Source organism: Humulus lupulus, chromosome 3 (assembly GCF_963169125.1).
Source record: "Humulus lupulus chromosome 3, drHumLupu1.1, whole genome shotgun sequence".
Taxonomy (NCBI): Eukaryota; Viridiplantae; Streptophyta; class Magnoliopsida; order Rosales; family Cannabaceae; genus Humulus; species Humulus lupulus.
The window spans coordinates 207,709,508-207,722,297 of NC_084795.1; positions in this window are offsets into that span (position 1 = coordinate 207,709,508).

Here is a 12,790-nt window from a genome sequence, read left to right on the forward strand (position 1 = left end):
CTCCGAGCCGGTTGAAGACATTATTTTGCCTGGGTTGCCCCCCAGCATCTTGTCTATTTGGTTGATCATCTTGAGGTATTTGGCTCCTGCTCTTACCTCTATTTCCGTTCCTCCCATCAGCATTGCCCTTGCCTGAGTCAGCCTCGTTGTAGCCGTGGCCATCTTTGAACTTTGACTGGCTGTGGTAAGACTGGTTGTTCCCTCTATTCCCGTCTCTGGCAGAAACACCCCGAGTGTTAGAGGGTGGCCTGCGCTAGTCGTGATGTCCCCGTGCATTATCATGCCGTTGGGATCCACGGACCGCAGAGCCTAACTCCGAGTCCCTCCTGTTACCAGGAGGGTAGTGACCTCTGTTCGCTTAGTGTGGCCCATCATTCTCGCGGCGTCTAGGACTACGAGGCTGTCGCTCGGCCCTATTCTGCCTTTGCTGCGGGGGATTACCTCGAGCAGCTTGGGATGGTGGATCTGCCTCGGGGTCCAGTGGGACGTCGTCATGGGGCATCTGGGGCTGTTCAGGCCTTTGCGGACTTGAAGGATGGATCGGTGGGCTAGGATTGGGACCTCCCTGGGGTGGCCCATTTTCAGGTTGGTTAGGCTGCGAGGCAGGCGCGGCCTGATTTCTGGCCAACAGCAAGGCCGCTTCAAGGGCTGCCATGGCCTCGGTCTGGCGGCGATCCACCTCCGCTTGTCTCTCGCTTAACTCCGCCCGCTGACGATCAAGTTCCTGCTGCTGTCTTGCCATAGCTTCTGCGGCAGTTTCTTGATTGGCTCTCAGACTAGCCAACTCTTCCTGCAACGTGCCCAAGGTGCTCCTCAAAGTCGCGTCGTCCATTTCCTCCTCTTCAAAATCTAGTTGTGGCTCATCTTCCGCCATGCTTGCAGGTGGAGGAGGAGGTGGCAGATTCGACGGTGCAGCGGCAGCGGGCTGAGCAGCTTTCTTCCCTGCTTTCGCCATTAGTTTTATCAACAACGATGAATTGTCCTCTCAATGAAAGCACCAGAATGTTGACCCACGATTTAGTCAACTGACACGGAGTCAAAATATGAATGATATAGACGAATATGTAGAGAATAACGTAATCACAAAAGTAAAGAAAACACAGTAATTTATAGTGGTTCGGCCCCAGGATCTGGTAATGACCTACGTCCACTTAGAATGATATTGATATGGGATCAAAAGTGTGATCAGAGAACTTGGGTTCAATGAGTTTCAACACTTCTCATTAACAATACAAGTTTACTCAGATAAATTCTATAATCTCTATGATTTCCAGGCTCCAAAAAGTCCCCTTCCCATGAGCCATCTCTTGCTATTTATAGGCTCATGGAGGGTTGCCCAATATTGTTACAGATATTATCCCCTGAATCATGGGATATTCAGAAGATTGCATGAGATAAATTCGGGATTCATAAGATCTTCCCATAAATGTTGCTTTGCCAGCGGAACCACCGACCAGACTGGTCGTGGTAAAGACAGGCTTGTCCTGCTTCTGGTGTGTCTCCTGGTCGATACTCTAGCAGGCGCTTCAGGTATCAGCCACGTGTCAAGAGATTATTCGCCACGTCACAAATGCTAATTTATTGGATAACAGAACTTATCAGATTATTATCTCCCACTCAAATAAAGATATTTAATTAATTCTACCAATTAATTAAAACCAATTTAAATTAAATAATAATTTTGAAATTAAATATTTAATTTATTATAATTTCTAAAATTATAATTAATTAATTATTTAATATATCTTCGAAAATAAATTTAATTATTTAATATGATTTCGAAAATTACATAATAATTAAATATGAATTAATTTTGTTAATTACAACTAATTTGTAATTAATCAACCATTTTTCCCTTTATATCAACTCTTACCTTGAATAGTGTTGATAGAGCCGTTGTGGGGACCTATGGACCTATAATTCCAAGGTCCAATAAATTTGAGATTATTAATTAAACTCTTTAATTAAATAATCTTAATTTATTAATCTCATGATTACTCCACTACAAATATGAGACTCTAGTCTTGTAATTATAGACATTTCATTTACTGAGTACTTTATAAAATAAAGCGTCCATTGATATAATCATTACATACATATTAACCCTCTAATAATGGTTCATAATTAATCGGGAATAAAATTATCGTTTCACCCTTTTAATTATATCTTGTTTCCTTAAGTACCATTGACTTTACTAGTGAATGTTAATTCATAACTAAATTATGAATTTGAGCTCAATAACCTTTCAATCCCAAAAGTCAACCCTTAAGAGAACCATTATTCAATCTCTTACGAGAAGGTATAAATTCCATATCTGTATACTATGTTCCCAGCCATTTACATTAATGAGTTCCCAAAACAAAAGTTTCTAGCCTGATCATTCTGACAGACCCTAACGAGTGAATCAAAGAACTCATATAACATAAACATGAGTTCACAGTAACTTTAGGATTAAGATCTATTTGTATATGATCATCAGTTGATATATTTAATTAATACTTCGAAATGTTATTTAACTAAGTATTAATAAACAAATCTGGTCCAATACTATATATTCTCTAATATATAAAGTACCTCCACTAAAGTGTCCTACTACACTAGTGATCAGGATCTAGATCACATGTATTCATAATACTAGTGGATCGTACTTGCAGTAATTAATCTAAAGATTCCATAACTTTATTCTACTGCGAACTATTTAAGTTCATTTATCTCAAACACAATCCTCCCGTACCAATACGTGGTTGAGATCACATATATGAACTTAGGAATTTTTCTGATATTTACTTAATATTATCACAGAATAATATAGTCCATAAAATATATGCATAACAAATTCAATTTATTTATTTATTTCTTAAAACAATGTCTACTACATATTCTTTCAGGACACAATTCCCAACAAAGACAATCTTGGAGATCAGTTTACAAAGACACTACCAGAAGCTACATTTGATAAGCATATCAAAGAAATGGGATTAGTAGAATTAAGGAATTTGTTTCAATTAGTGCAAGTGGGAGTTTGTTGGGGTTTTATGCCCTAATTAAAACCCAATTTCTTTGTAATCTCATTTACTATCAATAATTGAATAAAAATCATTTTTGACTTGGTCAATAACTTTGCTCACATGTTTTATTTTCATGATTATTTGTTTAATATAAACTTCTATTAAATCCCGAACATATAGCTAATCGTATTTATAGTGACGTAATCACAGTGGAATATAAATATGATTATATGCTCAAAATAAGTTAGTCCTAAGATTAGTCAGTGCACAGGATTTACACTGACTTGCCAATCTACTATATGATCTACTTACACATTGCAGTGTTATGTTCTTTCCAGGACATTAGCAAAGTAGATAAGATCGGATGTATTAGTTACATTGGACTGGACCGATATTGACAGTAGATAAGATAAGTAAACTTACCATTATTATCTATTCTACACATATCATATAGTTGACCATAGGTCAATTCAATCTCAATTCTGAGTGGTTAGTATTCTAACTGATTGTATTATTTGAGTTCTTTGACTTGTTCGTTACCAGCTTACCTTATGGACTAACCCATACTTACATCTTGGGAACTCGGTAGTATAATTAAGTGGGAGTGTTAATCATAGATATGAACATCTATAGCTTATGATAAAGAAGTGAAACGATGGTTTCCTTTTAGTTTGGTTCAAGGTGTAAAATGATAGAGATCTCATTACATTAATTAATATTACTTTACTGAAATATCATTTACAAGGAACTAAGTGTTTTAAGGATAAAATACAATGAAGGGTAAAACGATATTTTAGTCCCATTTCATTGTAGACCGTCTATAGAGGATTGAATGACAATTATGGTTGTAACAATGGATAATTAATAATGTATATATATTTGTTATAGAGCGTTCTATGAATTCAAGAGTGCAATTCCGAGTCTTTAATGGAGTCACGAGGAATTAATAAGTTAGTAAATTTATTTGTTAGATTTATGATAACTTATTAGAGCTTGATTTCATAGGTCCATGGTCCCCACTGGACCTTGGATAAAATCATCTAGATAGTCTCAATTAATTGATTTAATTATCAATTAGAATTATCAAAGTTGACCAGGTTAATTAGTTTCACAGAGTTATGTAATTTTGAGAAGAAAAGAGAAATTATGGCAGATTTATTAATTAAGATAAATTGGTATCTAAATGAATAAATGTTGTACCCTAATTTTAGCCCGAGTTCATTCACTCAACTCGGGTATAGGTGGCAAATAAATATACAGATAAATAACCAAGGGGATGATATCTTCTTATTATCCACGTGGACAACTCGAGTTGCATGTGGTCACACGTGGTGTTAGGCATCCTGGTTTTAACCCGAGCTAGGGATACGAAAACTATGAAGCGCGAGCTCAGAATATTAAAACAGTTGTCAAAGCACGAGCTTGGAGGAGATATCCAGTTCGTGGTAGTTCTAATATATTGCATACCCGTGGATCCCCAGGGACTCAAGATCCCTTTATATGTATATTTATGACCAGGCTGTCATATTTAATGTCCCAGATATTAGGAGTAGATTTACCTTGTGATCAAATCATATCCCAATATAAATGGGAATTATTTGTATTAAATGTAGTAATTATGTAAATGCGTGATTGACTCATGCAGTTACCCAAACCTGTCCATGAAATTCCCTTATAAATAATTGGAATATTGGACAGGAAAGGGAACTATTATTCGGTAATACTGAAACTCTGCCAAAATAGTGAGAGAGAAACAACAATAATATAGACTCGTGAACTAGGTGGGTTTTAACCACTGAACCACGTAAAAATTTTGTGTTCTTTAGTGAATTCATTTATTTTTCATTACGGTTTATTAAGAACTAATCTACCTCATTATTTCTTAAGACACTGTTGGTGAAAAAGCGTGTCAACAGTTTGGTGCTTTCATTGAGAGCGAAATTAGTGCTTCATCAAGATCCCAGTCGATTCTCATCATGGTCCTTAGGCAGCTCAATACATAGAGCCAATCTACGAGCAGTTTCGTAAGCAACACGCTCCAAACTTTGAAGGGACAACTGACCCCTTCGAGGCGGAAGAATGGCTCAGGAATGTAGAGCCAATCCTAGGACACATGAATCTCGGCAACGCGGACCACATATCTTGCGTTTCGTCTCTTCTGAAGAAGGATGCTAGAATCTGGTGGGATTTAGTTCAGTAGACTCATGACGTCGCCACAATGACATGGACTAGATTTGTGGAGCTCTTTCACAAGAAATATTACAACTCAGCAGTCATCCCTACGAGGGTAGAAGAGTTCACCTGTCTGAAGCAGGGAAACTTGACGGTAGTAGAGTATGCTTGACAATTCAATCGACTGGCCAAGTTTGCATCAGAGTTGGTCCCAGCTGACTTTTTGAGGGTCACCAAGTTCGTTAGAGGACTTAGACCAAAGATTGAGCTAGGAGTCAAGCTGGAAAATCTTGGAACCACTTCTTACGCCGATGCTCTAGAAATGGCTATAGAAGTGGAAAGGTTTTAGGCAAATGTTAGTAAGGAGGAGGCTAGCAAGCCTGAACCTAAACGGCAGAGTCAACCTCAGAATGGTCGGAACCACAACAACAACCATCAGCATAGCAACAATAATGGCCAGAAGAGAAGGCATCCTGACAATAAGCAGTCTGACAATGATAAAAGAGCACGGAGAAACAATGGAGGCAATAGGTCGGGTTATATAGAATACCTGCAGTGCTCCAAATGTCAAAAGAAACATCTGGTGATTGTCATGCAAACACTAAGGGATGTTAAAATTGTGGCCAGGAAGGTCATCGAAAGAGGGAATGTCCACAGCTTAAGCAAGAAGAGAAAAGGGACAACATGATGGTTCCTGCCAGAGTCTTTGCCTTGACCCAGGGAGAAGCTAAAGCTAGTAACAAAGTGCTCACAGGTCAGATTCATATCCTCGATAATATATGTTCAGTATTATTTGATTCGGGAGCAACACACTCGTATATCTCGTTAGGAATGATAGAGAAATTAAACAAACCTTGTGGAAGAGTTAGAACTAGGTTTGTGACAGAATTGCCTTCAAGCAAAGTAGTCCTATCATCACGGATACTACGAGGCGTGCCGATCAAAATTGAGGACGTAGAACTAGAAGGAGACCTGATAGAGCTAGAGATCAAAGACTTCGATGTGATACTGAGCATGGATTGGCTAGCAAGGCATGGCGCAACCATCGACTGTAGACGCAAGAAAGTGATGTTCAAAACTCCTAACGGCCAGAGACTATGTTTTATGGCAATGGTTTCAGGACTACGAACACCTCTTATTTCATCCCTCAAAGCTCAGAGGATGATAGAAAAAGGATGTCATGCATTCTTAGCCAGCATCACGGATGCGGTAAAGGAAACACCACTAAAGGTTGGAGACGTCCACATCATAAAAGAATTCCCAGAAGTATTTCTTGACGACTTACCAGGGTTGCCATCGACTCGGGAAATTGACTTCACAATCGAACTAGTACCAGGAACTGAACCTATCTCAAAGGCACCATACCGAATGGCACCAACCGAACTCAAGGATTTAAAGACGCAGCTACAAAAACTCTTAGACTTGGGTTTCATTAGACCAAGTCATTCACCATGGGGAGCCCCAGTTCTATTTGTGAAGAAAAAGGATGGAAGCATGCATAAGTGTATAGATTACCGCGAGCTGAATAAGGTGACAATCAAGAATAAGTACCCGCTTCCCTGGATCGATGACTTGTTTGATCAACTCTGAGGAGCGACCGTGTTTTCAAAGATTGATCTATGGTCCGGTTATCACCAGCTCAAGGTACGGGAAGAGGATATTCCCAAGACAGCTTTTAGAACTCGATATGGACATTACGAGTTTTTAGTTATGTCTTTTGGTCTTACCGCGATGGAAGCATGCATAAGTGTATAGATTACCGCGAGCTGAATAAGGTGACAATCAAGAATAAGTACCCGCTTCCCTGGATCGATGACTTGTTTGATCAACTCTGAGGAGCGACCGTGTTTTCAAAGATTGATCTACGGTCCGGTTATCACCAGCTCAAGGTACGGGAAGAGGATATTCCCAAGACAGCTTTTAGAACTCAATATGGACATTACGAGTTTTTAGTTATGTCTTTTGGTCTTACCAACGCTCCAGCCGCATTTATGGATTTAATGAATCCGGTCTTCAAGGATTACTTGGACAAATTCATCGTAGTATTCATCGACGATATTTTGGTGTACTCTAAGGACAAAGTCGAGCACGAGGAACATTTAAGAATGACCATGCTGCGACTAAAGGAGCATCAACTTTACGCCAAGTTCAAGAAGTGTGAATTTTGGCTTTCGCAAGTAGCGTTCCTCGGCCATGTAGTATCCAAGGACAGAGTTACTGTAGACCCAGCTAAGGTAGAGGCTGTGAAGGATTGGCCAAGACCTAAGAATGCGTCAGAGGTTAGAAGTTTTCTTGGGCTAGCAGGCTATTATCGAAGGTTTGTAGAAGGCTTTTCAAAGTTAGCCACTCCGCTTACCAACCTGACCCAGAAACAACAAAAGTTCAACTGGACTAATAAATTTGAAGAAAGCTTCTAGTTACTCAAGGATAAGCTATGCTCAGCACCAGTACTTTGTGTACTGACACGCAATGACAAGTTTGTAGTATACTGTGACGCGTCGAAGCAAGGTTTGGGTTGTGTGCTGATGCAGAATGACAAAGTGATAGCCTACGCCTCAAGGTAGCTGAAGGAATATGAGCAGCGTTATCCAATGCATGATATGGAGTTGGCAGTGGTGGTCTTCGCATTGAAAATCTGGCACCACTGTCTTTGTGGAGAATGGTGTGAGATTTATATGGACCACAAGAGTTTAAAGAATTTCTTCACGGAAAAGGAGCTCAACATGAGGTATCGCAGGTGGTTAGAACTAGTAAAGGATTATAACTGTGAAATCCTATACCACCCGGGAAAAGCAAACATAGTTGCTGATGCACTAAGCAGAAAGAGTTACAGGAATCTAGCGGCAATATCTGGAATAGAAAAGCTGCTCCAGCAAGAGCTGATCAATGCAGGAATAGAAGTATGCATTGGTAAACTGGCTAACTTGTCCATTCAGTCAAGTCTGTTAGAAGATATACGGATCGGGCAAGGAATGATGACACGTTATTATCTCACATAGCTGCAGTCAAAGAAGGCAAGGCCACAGATTTCTCTACATCAGAACAGGGGTTCTTGAGGTATAAGGGATGGGTATGTGTGCCAAATGACTATGGGATCAAGATGAAGATTTTAGAAGAGGCACACAATACTCCATACTTAGTTCACCCAGGGTCGACCAAGATGACTCATGACCTTAAGGCATTGTATTGGTGGTTGCGAATGAAGAAAGACGTACCAGAATATGTGTCTAAATGCTTGGTATGCCAGCAAGTGAAAGCAGAACATCAGCGGCCTACAGACTTATTGCAACCACTTAGTATCCCAGAATGGAAGTGGGAAGACATAGCCATGGTCTTCGTGACAGGTTTACCACGAACAAATAAGCAGCACGACTCGGCTTGGGTAGTAGTAGATAGACTAACCAAGTCAGCTCACTTCCTGCCTGTCAAGACTACGTACACAACAGATCAATACGCAGACATTTATGTTCAAGAAATAGTATGACTGCATGGAATCCCTAAGACCATAGTATCCAATAGAGGATCGGTGTTTACATCGAGATTTTGGGGAAGCTTGCAGCAAGCCATGGGTACCAAGTTAAGTCTTAGTACGACATTTCATCCTCAAACCGATGGTCAGTCCGAGAGTACCATACAGATTATAGAAGATATGTTGCGCGCTTGTGTACTAGACTTCGGAGGATGATGGAGTAAGTACTTGCCAGTAATAGAGTTCTCCTACAACAATAGCTACCTATCAACGATGGCACCCTATGAGTTACTTTATGGAAGGAGGTGTCGATCGCTGTTACATTGGGACGAGGTAAGAGAAAGGCAACTTCTTGGACCCGAAGCTGTTAGAGAAGCTCAGGATGCAGTGGTGCGGATTAGAAAGCGTATGCTCGCTACTCAGAGCCAACAGAAAAGTTATGCGGATGTCAAGCGGCGTGATGTGGAATTCAAAGTCGAAGATCATGTCTTCTTAAAGATATCTCCTATGAAAGGTTTGAAGCAGTTTGGGAAGAAAGGCAAACTTAGTCCTTGGTTTATAGGTCCTTTTAAGATATTGGACAAGGTGGGAACAGTTGCATATAGATTAGCCTTACCGCCAGCTCTAGCCGATAGCCACAATGTATTTCACATATCGATGATGTGTAGATATGTGTTAGACCCATCTCTAGTCCTCAAGTATGATACGATAGCACTCCAGAAAGACTTGAGTTACGAGGAACGATCGGTTAGCATCCTAGATAGAGGGATGAAGGAATTACGGTCTAAGAGTATTCCGATAGTCAAGGTCCTATGGAGTAATAGTTCTGAACGGGAGGCAACGTGGGAGTTAGAGGAAGACATGTTGGCACGGTATCTGGAATTTTTTGGTAAGTAAATTTCGGGGATGAAAATCTTGTTAGTAGGGGAGAATTGTAGTGTCCCAGAATTTTTACTTAGCTAGATAGTAGTAGTAGTTAGTGGTAGTTTGTAGTATGTTAGTTTCCGTGGATTTTGTTCAAGCCGGGACTTAGTTGGAAACTCATAACAACAGTTATGGATTTTATAAGTTTAACCTATAGTTTGAAATATTAATTATAATGTAAGGTTTGATTAATATTGTTGGTCCTAGAAATAATATTTATTATAACCTAAGGTTTAGATAGAATTAATAAGAGCATGACACTTGTCATAATCATGTTTATTAAGGATTTAAGTATTTTTTATGAATAGTTTAATTAAAAGAAAGATCTAGAAGCTCTAGAACCTTCCAGCAGCAGTTAGGATCACGTTTTGACTCAGTCAAAGCTATTTAATCAATTCAAAATATGCTGAAAAAGTGCAAATACGTGTTTTATATATCAACGTATGATGATATATCGCAGCTATAGGGGGCGATATATCACCTACGGAAGATACAGAAAACACGTCGGCTTCGCACAAACGAACGAACAGGGCTCGGGAAAATGGTCTAGGTGGTATATCTCCCAGGGTAGGCGATATATCGCCCCTGGTGCATTATTTTTTAAAGTTTGAGATTTTTAAATTTAAAAACAGCCTTAACCACTTGGACCTGCCTTTGAACAATTTTGACCGAGTTCTGGGTGTCTGTTGAACGAAAATTCAAATCTTTTTCATTTTATATTCATTTATTTATTCAAATTAAAAGGTGTTATTTTCACTCCTTGAACTCTATAAATAGGACCTAGTACTCAGCCATTTCCTTCCTTCATTCAAGCATTGTTCAGAGCCTCCAAGCTGCTAAGATTACTATAGAGAGAAACACTTGGGTTTTGGGTTAAAAAGCTTTTCCAATCTAAGCTTTTAGAAACTCTTGGGAAGTGAGATATAGAGTTATTTCGGTATCAAGGTATACATCAAGTCATAAGATCATTCAAGGTATTCTTATCTTTAAGTTCCATTCTTCATGGTTCTTTAGTTTTCTTTTATTTTCTTTCAAATCCAAACTCTTGTTTATGATTCTTGATTAGGTGTTTAAGTTTCTTGAAACTTAAGGTTCTTTTCAGTAAGTTCCTTCTTTGATGGTTTAGTTCTCTTTTCATCGTCTTTCTTTAGAAAACTCATGTTATGTGTTGTTGGTTTTAGGAGTGTTCCAATCCCGTTCTTGTTCTCAATTATTCCGGTTTTTTGTAAAGAAAATAGGTTAGATTATATATGTTTATGTTATGTTATGATATGTTTTATGCAATAATACGTATATGTATAAATATGTTTTGTAGTCCTTGGGCATATGACTTGCTTAGATAGAAAGCCCCAAGAATTTATGTTGTAGTTGCTTGGGCATATGACTGGCTTAGATAGCAAGCCCCAAGAATTTTTATCATTTTCATGGTTTAGAGTTATGATTTACCCTACCTCGATTAGTAGATAGAGGACCTAGATGGGTTATCATATACTACCTTGTGATCTAACCTACCTCGATTAGTAGACAAAGGACCTAGATGATTTTATCACATGCCATGTTAATGAGTTAATGGCCATTAATATTGTAGTCCTATATGATATACGTTTTTATAGTCATATTGTTGACGCGGTTCTTCGCCAACAGGTAATTAAGAGAAGAAGAGAAAGGGATTAGTGCTTAAAGTAGAACCGTCACAGATATGAAATCTTAGAGGATGAACTTGGTGACTCAAGACACGTTTTTAAGTGGTTCAAAGGTTAAAATCCTTCTACTCCACTAGTCAATATTATTGTTTATGTTTTTATGTATTAAACAATGGGTACCCATACCGTATTTTATATTTCATAAATTACTTTGTATTTTGCACAATATGTTTTTTTTTGTTTTAAATAAAGTTATGTTATTTCTTATGTATGTATCAAATTAGTAGCTATGTCTTAGTAATTTTTAATGGTCTGGAGTCTAGAACTAGTCAGGGCATTACAGTTGGTATCAGAGAAACAGTTCATATGCATGAAGTTCTCCTTGATACACACACACAAGCTCTGAATCTAACCGCCAATGTAAGTGTTTATGTTTATAGCTAACGTTTTAGCCACTATGTTTTCAATTATAATGGATGGAGCCTTGACCTATGAGGATATCCAAGCCATTACGGCATTGAAAATGATTAGAGAGCCAAGGAATACAGTAGGAGTGTTAGAAAGAATCACTCAGAGATTAATCTTATTCCATAAGGAGATAGTCCATCTTCAGACTACTAAACAAATTATGATGAGAGCTACGGAGCAATATGTCCTAGTAATTAGACTTTTTAAAGATTTCCCATCTTTAATTTTAACATTAGAAGAAATATGAGAGACTATAGATGATGATGATGATTTACCGGTAGCCATGAGATATTATTTTCTCATACATAGGTTCACCTCTAAGTTGGAACTTCAATTCACTAATGAGCAAAAGCATAGAATCTTTATGAATCTTCCCTGAGGTAATTTTGAGGCTCAAGATACTGATAAGTATGAAGAGATAGATGATGACATGTTAGATGAAGGGTTAGACGTAGAAGATCCTGATTTTTAGATTTACCCTAGTTATGTTAGTTTATTTATTTATTTATTTTGCATTTATGATTGTACTTGGTGAAAATATTTTTCCAAATGAATATTTTTGTTATTTTTTGAATGACATTATGAGTTTGATTTTTTTGTTTTACAATCATAATAAATAATAAATTTAATAAATAATGACCAAGTTCGGCGAGGGCGGATACAAATCAATGGACCAAGTTCTATATTGAGAGTTTAGGGGGCCATAGTAGTGGGAACGAGTTCTATATTTCATAAATTACCCATTGTTTTTATTAAGCAATAGGTACCCATACTGTATTTTATATTTCAAAAATTACTTTGTATTTTGCACAATATGTTTTTTTGGGGTTTTAAATAAAGTTATGTAATTTCTTCCGAATGTATCAAATTAGTAGCTATGTCTTAGTAGTTTTTAATGGTCTGAAGTCTAGAATTAGTTGGGGCATTACAGTTAGGGCGGTTTGGGCCGTGTTCAGTTCGGCCCGGAGCTCATCATTTCTAGCCCTAGCACGGGCTATGCTGCGATACTGGGCCAGGGCAGACTGCAAAATAACATAACAAGTCAGAGGTATACACCCAGTAAAAAAAATCACTAAGCAAGGAAAGAGAACTTACAGTGAGGTTCA